Raw genomic sequence first — 10,858 nt, 5'->3', positions numbered from 1 at the left:
TGTTTATGTTATTCCCTCCTCAAGTAAAATCCGATGAGAGCAAGATTCACTCATTCCCCCTCATCTGTCCCCTCTTCCCTTCCAACAGAACTGCTTTTTCTTGCCACTTTTATGTGAGATAATTTACCTCCATTCTCTCTCTCCCTTTCTCCCTCTCTCAATACATTCCTCTCTCATCCCTTAATTTGATTTTTTTTAGATATCATCCCTTCATATTCAACTCACCCTGTGCTTTCTGTCTATATATGTATGCATGCATGTATGTATGTATGTATGTATGTGTGTGTATGTATGTATGTATGTATGTATATTCCCTTCAGCTACCCTAATACCGAGGTCTCATGAATTACACAAATCATCTTTCCATTTAGGAATGTAAAAAAAACCAGTACAACTTTAGTAAGTCCGTTATGATTTCTCTTTCTTGTTTACCTTTTCATGGTTCTCTTGATTCTTGTGTTTGAAAGTCAGATTTTCTATTCAGCTCTGGTCTTTTCACTGAGAAAGCTTGAAAGTCCTCTATTTTATTGAAAATCCATATTTTGCCTTGGAGCATGATACCCAGTTTCGCTGGGTAGGTGATTCTTGGTTTTAATCCTAGCTCCATTGACCTCCGGAGTATCGAATTCCAAGCCCTTCGATTTCTTAATGTAGAAGCTGCCAGATCTTAGATTATTCTGATTGTGTTTCCACAATACTCAAATTGTTTCTTTCTGGCTGCTTGCAGTATTTTCTTCTTGATCTGGGAGCTCTGGAATTTGGCGACAATATTCCTAGGAGATTTCTTTTTGGGATCTATTTGAGGAGGCGATCGATGGATTCTTTCAATTTCTATTTTGCCCTGTGGCTCTAGAATATCAGGGCAGTTCTCCTTGATAATTTATTGAAAGATGATATCTAGGCTCTTTTTTCGATCATGGCTTTCAGGTAGTCCAATAATTTTTAAATTATCTCTCCTGGATCTATTCTCCAGGTCAGTGGTTTTTCCAATAAGATATTTCACATTGTCTTCCATTTTTTCATTACTTTGGTTGTGTTTTATAATATCTTGATTTCTCATCAAGTCACTAGCTTCCACTTGCTCCAGTCTAACTATTAAGGTAGTATTTTCCTCAGTGGTCTTTTGGACTTCCTTTTCCATTTGGCTAATTCTGCCTTTCAAGACATTCTTCTCCTCATTGGCTTTTTGGACCTCTTTTGCCACTTGAGTTAGACTATTTTCAAGGTGTTACTTTCTTCAGTTTGGGGGGGTCTCCTTTAGCCAGTCCTTGCTTTTCATGATTTTCTCACATCACTTTCATTTCTCTTCCCAATTTTTCCTCTAATTCTCTAACTTGCTTTACCAAATCCTTTTTGAGCTCTTCCATCATCTGAGATCAGTTCTTGTTTTACTTGGATGGCTTTTGATGTAAGCTCTTTGACTTTGTTGACTTCTTCTGGCTATATGTTTTGGTCTTCTTTGTCACCAAAGAAAGATTCGAAAGCCTGAGTCTGAATCTGAGACCATTTTCACTGCTTGGCCATGCTCCCAGCCAACTACTTGACCCTTGAGTTTTTCATTGTGGCATAACTGCTTGTAGAGTAAAGAGTAATTTGTCCCAAGCTTGACGGTCCATACTGTTGTTTTCAGGGCTGTTTCTGCCCAGCAAGGTCTGCCACACCAGTTGTCCTCCTCCCCCAAGAACTGCCAGCCTGGATTGGACTCAGATCTAAGCAGGCTCTGCACTCCTGCTATGATCAGCCACTTAATTACTTCTACCAGGTGGGACTGGGGCCTAAAGCAACTGCAGCTGTCATTCTGTAGCTGCATTTCCTCTACTGCCCCTGGGGCAGTGGCCCAACCTCAAACTCCTTTCACTCTGCCCCCTGCAATTTTTCAACTAACTTTCTCTGTTGTTTTTGGTGTTTATGGGGTGAGAAATCTGGTGACTGCCACAGCTCACTGATTCAGGGTGGTAGTGCCTGTTCCGCCCAGCTCCTGGACTGGTTGATCCAGGCTCAGCCCACACTGGGCTCTACTCTCCTCCTCTCCCAGCTCTGTGCAATAGACATTACTCAGCGACCATCCAGGCTGTCTTGGGCTGGAGCCCTGCTTCCCTCCGCTATTTCGTGGGTTCTGCATTTCTTAAATTTGTTTTTTTTATCGGAATTTGGAGGGTCCTACAGGAGAGCCCGTGGCAAATCCCTGCTTTCCAGCAGCCATCTTGTCTCTGCCCCCAAGTTAGTCTATTTTGTAAGATGTTATTTTCTTCAGTATTTTTTTGGGTCTCCTTCAGCAAGTCATTGACTTGTTTTATGGTTTTCTCACATCACTCTCATTTCTCTTTCTAATTTTTCCTCTACTTTTCTTACTTGCTTTTCCAAATCCTTTTTGAGCTCTTCCATGGCCTGCAACCAATTCATATTTTTATTGGAGGCTTTTGATGTAGGCTTTTCGACTTTGTGACTTCTTTTGGCTATATGTTTTGGTCTTCTTTGTAACCAACATCTGAGTCTGAATCTGAGACCATTTTCTCTGCCTGTTCATATTCCCAGCCAAGAACTTGACCCTTGAGATTTTGTTCAGGTTATGACTGCTTGTAGAGTAGAGAGTACTTTGTCCCAAGCTTAAGGGGTTGAGCTGTTTTCAAAACTACTTCTGTGCAGCAAGCTCTGCCACACCACTGCTCCTTCTTCCCCAACAACTGCCAACCACTGTTGTGGCCCAGATCCAGGAAGAGCAAAGCAGGCTTTGCACTCCTGCTCTAATCTGCAGCATAATTCCTCCCACCAGGTGGGCCTGGGGCCAGAAGCAGCTGCAGCTTTAGCTGTGGAAGCAGCCTCAGAGCTGCACCAACACCTCACCCACCTGGCGGTGGCCGATGCCAAACTCCTTTCACTGTACTAACCTTCTGTTTAAACAATCTGGCTAGTAGGTGCTGTGGGGGTGTAAAACCAACAACAACCAACTTGCAGATTGCTGCATTCCCAGATTCTTTTGATCTGCTTTACTAAGTAAAGCAACGTTAAGGGGTTAACAAGTTTACTTTAATCCAGCATACAAATATTATTCACTTAGTTCAGGGGAAAAAGCCAGCACCCTGAACTTCATAGCAAATACAAACAAATTACAAACATCAGCAGACAGACCTTGTCTGATTCAAATCCCAATTCACGGTTACCAGAGTTTAACAAAGTCCCAGCATCTGTATTATAAGCTGGAGGGCTCTTAGCTACATCAGCGTACCACCAAGAGTGAGAACCTTAAGCAAATAGCTCTGTCTTCTTTTTTTATATAGTTTCAGACATCAACAAACATCATCTGAGTAACCAGAACTTAGGCTCCTCTGATTGGCTCTGGTGTTAGCCCCTCCCTTCATTGGTCCCACCTGGAGCCCTACCTTAGTTACCAATTCACACCCACATAGGCTTCACACCTAATAGGGGCTTGGGCCAGGGGCTTAGCACCTAGTCAGGCTCAATCAAAGGCACTGAATTAATCAAAGGAAACAAAGGCCAAACTCTTCAAGGATCGCCAATACACCTTGTCTGTTGACTTTGGTGTTTGTGGGTTGAAAAGTCTGCTAACTGCCACAGCTCAATGATTCAGGGCCTTATTGCCTGTTCTGCCTGGCTCCTGGTCTGGCTGGTCCTGGTGTGGCCCCAGCTGGTTTCTGCTCTGCTGCGCTCCCAACTCCCTGTGATAGACCCTTCCCGGCCACCATCCAGGCTGTGCTGGGCTACAGCCCTGCTTCCTTCTGCTATTTCCTGGATCCTGAAGCTCTAGAATTTGTTTAAAGACATTTTTATAGGTTTTTGGAGGGACCTGGGGGAGAGCTTAAGAAAGTCCCTGTTTTCCACCCAACATCTTGGCTCCTCCCCAATATATAATATGATAAAAAGAAAAGAGAATGGGTAAGATGCAGAGACAGGGACAAAAAGACATGGGGGTGGGGGAGGGAGAGATAGACAGAAAGAGAGGATAAAGAGGTAATCAACAGATGAAAGGGACTAAGTGGCTTAAGGGTGATCACTGCACAAAATATGCACCTATCTAGGCAAGATCCCTTTCCTAAGATGGAGACCTGAGGCTACTCACATGAACAAAATATGTAGGGCATACTTTTATACAGAGGAGAAAACCATTTACTATCCACCAGCACAAACACCTAGAAGGGATAAAATTTGAGCAAACTGCAGCTAAATAAATACTTTTGATCATAATGTTTCTGTAGGGTACAATTTAACCCAGTTTAGAAAATTCAGAAAAAGATCTTTGTTATTATTATTATTGTTGTTATTTTATTATTTTAAACAGCCTTATTACTTCTTGGTCAATTTTCTGGGGGCAGGAATGACTTAACCTGGGTAGGAATGACTTAAGCTCTGTGTGTGTGTGTGTGTGTGTGTGTGTGTGTAACACACACATATATATACATATATGCATATATAAAATTATTTTTTCTCTCTGTAGGTGGGGCAAAATGGAAAAAATACACTGAATGATCTCAATACTTTCAAATATTGGGTGACTGATTTAATGGTACATCAGACTTTTTATTTATTATCATTTAAAGGCAAAATTAAAACCATGGCTTCTAATGACACAAGAATATACTATTTGACTATCAGTTATTCTGAATGCAAAGCTCAGTGAAGAATTCCAATGTTATGTTTGCTTTCATTTGCTCAATGAAGGAGAACTAAAGAATGAAAAAAAAATATCCTGGAAACATAGTTAGTGTACATGTAATTTTAAATTTAAATTGTTAGTATAGTAGTAGGATGAACAGCTACTCTTTTTTCCTTAATTCTCAAGAAGGGGTCAGTTGAGATTTAAAAAATGATTTATTTTTTTCACAAATTGAATATGAGTTTTGGTATTTTTAATTCATTTTTTAATTTATTTATTTTCAGTTTTCAACATTCACTTCCACAAGATTTTGAATTCCAAATTTTCTTCCCTTTTCTTACCTCCTACCACACCAGAATAGCATGCATTCTAATCACCCCTTCTTCCACTCTGCCCTCCCTTCTATTTCCTACTACCCCCTTCTCTTATCCCCTTCCCTTCTGTTTTCCTGTAGGGCAAGATAGATTTCTATGCCCCATTGCCAGTATATCTTATTTCCTGTTGGCATGTAAAAACAATTTTTATCCTTCATTTTTAAAACTTTGAGTTCCACATTCTCTCCATTCTTTCCTCCCCACCCACCCTCATTGAGAAAGTAAGCAATTAGATATAGGTTAGACATGTGTAGTCATGCAAAACACTTCCATAACACTCATGTTGCGAAAGACTAACTATATTACCCTCTATCCTGTCCTGTCCTCCATGTATTCTATTCCGTCCTTTGACCTGTCCTTTCATGAAAGTGTTTGCATTTGATTACCTCTTCCCCCAATCTGTTGTCCCAACTATTATCCTCCCCTCTCTTACCCCCTTTCCCTGTTTTCCTACAGAGTAAGATAGATTTCTATACTCGATTGAGTGCATAGGTTATTGCCTCCTTAAGCCACATCTGATGAGAGTAAGGCTCACTTATTCCCTCTCACCTCCTCCAGTTCCACTCCATCGCAAAAGATCTTTCCAACCTCTTTTATCTATTTCTCCCTTTTTCTTTCTCCCAGTACATTCCTCTCACCACTTAATTTTATTTTTTAGGTATCATCCCTTCATATTCAGCTGAGCCTGTGCCCTCTGTACACACACACACACACACACACACACACACACACACACACATGTGAGTATATATATATATATATGTATATATATGTGTATATATATATATGTATATATATGTGTATATGTATATATATATATATATATATATATATATATATATACATATTTATGTATACACACATACACACACATTCCCTTTAACTACCTTAATACAAACTACCATAATACAAAGGTCTCTTGAGTTACAAATATCATCTTTCCATGTAGGAATGTAAACATTTCATCTTAATTAAGTCCCTTATGGCTTTTCTTTCTTGTTTACCTTTTCATGTTTCTCTTAATTCTTATATTTGGAAGTAAAATTTTCTATTCAGCTCTGGTATTTCCAACAAAAATGCTTGGAAGTCCTGGAAGTCCTCTAGTTCATTGAAATTCCATTTTTTCCCTCTGAAATATTATACTCAGTTTTGCTGGGTTGGTGATTCTTGGTTTTAATCCTGATCTCTGAAATATCATATTCCAAGCCCTTGATCCCTTACTGTAGAAGCTGGTCAATCTTGTGTTATGCTGATTGTGTTTCTTTCTTTCTGCTTGGAATATTTTCTCCTTGACCTGGGAACTTTGGAATTTGGCTACAATATTCCTAGGAGTTTTCTTCTTTCAAGAGGTGATCAGTGATCAGTAGATTCTTTCCATTTCTATTTTACCCTCTGGTTCTAGAATATCAGGGCAGTTTTCCTTGATAATTTCTTGAAAGATGATGTCTAGGTACTTTTTATAATCATGGCTTTCAGGTAGTCCAATAATTTTTAAATTATCTCTCCTGGATCTATTTCCCAGGTCAGTGGTTTTTCCAGTGAGATATTTCACATTGTCTTATATTTTTTCATTCTTTTGGTTCTGTTTTATAATTTCTTGATTTCTCATAAAGTCATTATCTTCCATTTGTTCCATTCTAATTCTTAAGTATTTTCTTCAGTGAGCTTTTGAACTTCCTTTTCCATTTGGCTCATTCTGCTTTTCAAGACATTCTTCTCCTCATAGGCTTTTTGGAGCTCTTTTGCCATTTGGGTTAGTCTATTTTTAAAGGTGTTACTTTCTTCAGCATTTTTTGGGTCTCCTTTAGCAAGTCATTGACTTGTTTTTCATGGTTTTCTCGCATCCTTCTCATTTCTCTTCCGAATTTTTGCTCTACTTCTCTTACTTGATTTTCAAAATCCTTTTTGAGCTCTTCCACAGCCTGATACCATTTCATATTTTTTCTTGGAGGTTTTGGATGTAGGAGTCTTGACCTTGTTTTCTTCCTCTGACTGCATGCCTTGATTTTTCTTGTCAGTAAGGACAAAAGAAAATACCTTTTCACCAAGAAAGTTACCTTCTACAGTCTTATTTTTTCTCCCACTTGCTCATTTTCCCAGCCAGTTACTTGACCCCTTAGTTCTTTGTTAAATGGAGGGGGTGCTGCCCCAAGCTTAAGGGTTTTTGTGTAGCTGTGTTCAGAGATATTTCTAGGGACCGGTAAATTTTCAGTTCCTCCAAAGTGGTATGATCAAAGAATATGTGTCCTCTCCTCTCCTGGTCTGCACTCTGGTTTGTGAGCGACCAGGAGCACTACTTTCTGCCTTGGAACTGCAAGGAGGACTCCCTCTCCACAGCAGCCACAAGTTCTGCCACGCCAGTCCTCCTCCTCACCCCAGGACTACCACTCATGACTGAGACCCAGATCAGCTCCTTGTTTCTCCCACTGTCTATAGGCTGAGAGCTCCAGAAGTGGTGGCAGCTGTAGCAGTGCCTACTGCCACCTTGGGCCTGGGGCCAGACAATGCTCCCATTGCACCCAGGTGAAAGACCTTTCCCACTGACGTTTGAAGCTGTTTTGGGCATTTATGAGTTGAGAAGTCTGGAAATTGCCACAGCTGCCAGTGATTCAGTGCCCTGAGGCCTGCTTCAGTCCTGTCTGTGCTGGCATGGCCCATGCTGGGCTGTGCTCCTCCCTGAGCCCAGTGCAATAGACCCTTCCTGTTGTCCTTCCAGATTGTCTTGGTGTGGAAATCTGCTTTATTCTGTCATTTTATGTGTTCTGCCACCCTATAATTCGTTGAGTCATTTTTATAGGTATTTCATGAGGTTTGGTGGGGAGAATTCAATCAGGTTCCTCCCTCTACTCCACCATCTTGGCTCCACCACCAGGTTTTGGTAGTATAAAATGAGCAAAATTCATTTGAAGCTCACAAGTCTTTTCATGAGGAAAAACAAATTCTTTCCAATATTCCGCCTGGTTTTTGCACTATAGTTTTCTTTTGCCAGTATGTTATATTTTTAGTTTTTACATTAATTTTCATCTTTAAAGTGGTAAATGGTGAAACATGAATAGGCTGGAGGCAGGAAGACCTTAATTCAAATCTGACCTTATATACTTACAAGGTGTGTGACCATAGGCAAATCACTTCTGTTTACCTCATGTTCCTCATCTTTAAAATGGAGATAATGACAGCACTTAACTTCTAGTGTCATTGTAAGAATCAAATGAGATCTGTATTTAGGGTGCTCAGCACAGTGTGCATGACACATACTAGTTGCTATTTAAATGCTTGTTCCCTTCCTCAATGAACATGGATCTTGCCAATATCCCAAGCAAGACAAATCTCTCTTTTATGAAGGGGAGAAAGGAGAAGGAGGAAGAAAGGAAGAAGAGCAGGAGGAAGAGAAGATGGAGAGGGAGGGTAAAAGGAGGAGGAAACAAGAACAAAGAGAAGGAAGAAAATAAAAAAAGAAATAGTTCATTATTTATTAAGGCAATATTCAAGATGATAACTTCTTAATAAAAAAATTGAATTATACCTTGAAAAAGAGGCAGGTCTTGGTAAGCAGAGAAAAGTGGTGTGAGGAGGTTGGTAGATAGGAATAGCATAAGCAAAATAGAAGAGGAAGAATGTACAGATCATTTCTAGAAAATAGAGCAATGCCCAGCATGGACAGAGAGAGGGGTTATATAAAGATGTACAAAGAAAAAGATGCACATCTTCAAATATTCCTTTATGGTTTTCATGAGATGAACTATATGTATGTAGTGGTTTATGAGTACAACCAACTCTTATACTTTATTACATAATTTTAATGGACAAGCAGAAACAATGAGCCAAGAGGAATTTAGGGAAGTGGGTTGGACTCTAAGTATTCCCACAGGTATTAGACGGTATCTTTACCTATCATAGGCACAAAGGTAGGTATGACAACCACTCAGAAGGACTTCTCTGTCCTCTCTAAGAGATTTGTGTTTTCCTCCTCTTTATTTAAACTGACCCAAAGATTTCCTCCACAGGTTTATCACAGCCCTTTCTCTTATGGCTAACTCTAAATACCCAGACCCCATAGATTGAGCAAGTGTCATACTGACATAACTTGTGGAAACTGATATTGTAGGAAGCAATTTGTCAGGTTACAGGGGTACTCATTGAATTTGCTTGCAAGTTTCTCAAAGGGGAAATTCTCAGCTCTGCATGAAGAAAGAAGGGCAAGAGAGTAGTAATAGGACTAGATTTGTTGGGAAGTACCTCCATATGAATCCCACTTTGCCCACTTAATACCTGTGGAATCTCAGACAAATGATCTTGCCTCCTTGGAGCTTAGAGACTAGAGAGAAAAATGCCAACCTCATGAAGCTACTGAGGCCTAATTTCCTCTCCTTACTGTACCCCCAGCTACTATGCATGACAGAGAGACCACCCAGGGTCTTCTCTACTCAGAGGCAGATTAGATCTCACAGATATCTATCCTTGCCTTTCATGAGGTACATCTTTATAGATTTAGACGTCACATGGACATTGGTGTATTACAAGGGAACTCACACATCTTACATTCCTTCCTTTCTGTTCTCACAGATGCCACTATTGTTCAAGTCTTTATCACTTGTATTCTCTTTATTGGTTATACTCCAGCCCATTTTCTCTCTTCACTCTAATCATAAATTCTACATTCTCCTATCACATTTATGTTCTTTATACCTCACATTGAGCATAATATTCCCTTTTTTTTTTTACAAATATTTTAGTACACCTTGTTCACTACAGGATAAAAATCTAGAATTTTCTAGTCTTGGCCTTGAAGGCCCTCTGTAATCCGGCCCAACTCTCTTTTTCCAATTTTATCTCTGTAAAACCCCTTCGCTGTCCATGGTTGCTTTGCCGTCTTTTCCAGAAATGACTTACTCATTCTTACCCTTCTATTTTGATTGTGCTATTGTTCCTACCTAGAATACTGCCCTCCATACACTCTGCCACCGTTTTTCTGTCAACCCAGACCCTGCCTCTTTTTCAAGGCACAATTGAAACTGTACATAAAATCTACACCTGCTTCATGCAGCCTTCACAAATCACTGAGTCTTATGCTGAGCTTTCCTTCACCTTATTGCCTCTAAAACTCAGCTCTTATTGAACTGAATTTCTTTACTGTTATGTGACTTTTTTTTCCGTTTGTATACCCTGCCTCTCCAATGAGCCTGTAAGGTCCTAGATGTCTTCTAGGTCTTTATGTATTTAACAATCCCTACTTAGTACAATGCTATGCATAGATGAGGGCTCAATAAATATTTTGTTAATGGATTAATGGATGTGTGCAGGTAATTACTTTACTGCTTAAATAGGATTTCCTTTTAAGATCTTCTGGAAGAAATTGGTTACATCCTCTAAGGCAAGGATTTTTTTTCCTTTTTAAATGTGTTTTCATTTCATTAAATATTTCCCAATTGCATGTAAAACAATTTTAAAGAATAATTTCTTTTAATTTTGAATTTCAAATTCTCTTCCTCACTGCCACTCATCTCCCCTTCTGAGGAAACAATTAATTTGATATCAGTTATACATGAGAAGTCATGCCAAATATATTTCAATATTAACCATGTTGCAACAGAAAACACAGGTTAAAAAAATAATAAAATAACAAAAATAAAGTAAGAAAAACTATATGCTTCATTTTGCATTCAGAATTCATAAGTTCTATCTCTGGATTGGATAACATTTTTCATCATGGGTTCTTTGGAATTGTCTTGGATCATTGCTTTGAATGTAGTAGCTAATTCTTTCATGGTTAATTTTCTTTACAATATTGCTGCTATTGTGTACAATGTTCTTCTGGTTCTGCTCACTTCATTTTGCATCAGTTCATATAAGTGTTTCCAAATTTTTCTGAAAC

This window comes from Trichosurus vulpecula, chromosome 2 (assembly GCF_011100635.1).
Source record: "Trichosurus vulpecula isolate mTriVul1 chromosome 2, mTriVul1.pri, whole genome shotgun sequence".
In the NCBI taxonomy this organism is placed as follows: Eukaryota; Metazoa; Chordata; class Mammalia; order Diprotodontia; family Phalangeridae; genus Trichosurus; species Trichosurus vulpecula.
The sequence above is the reverse complement of the archived record's forward strand: the minus strand, read 5'-3'. Positions refer to the sequence as shown.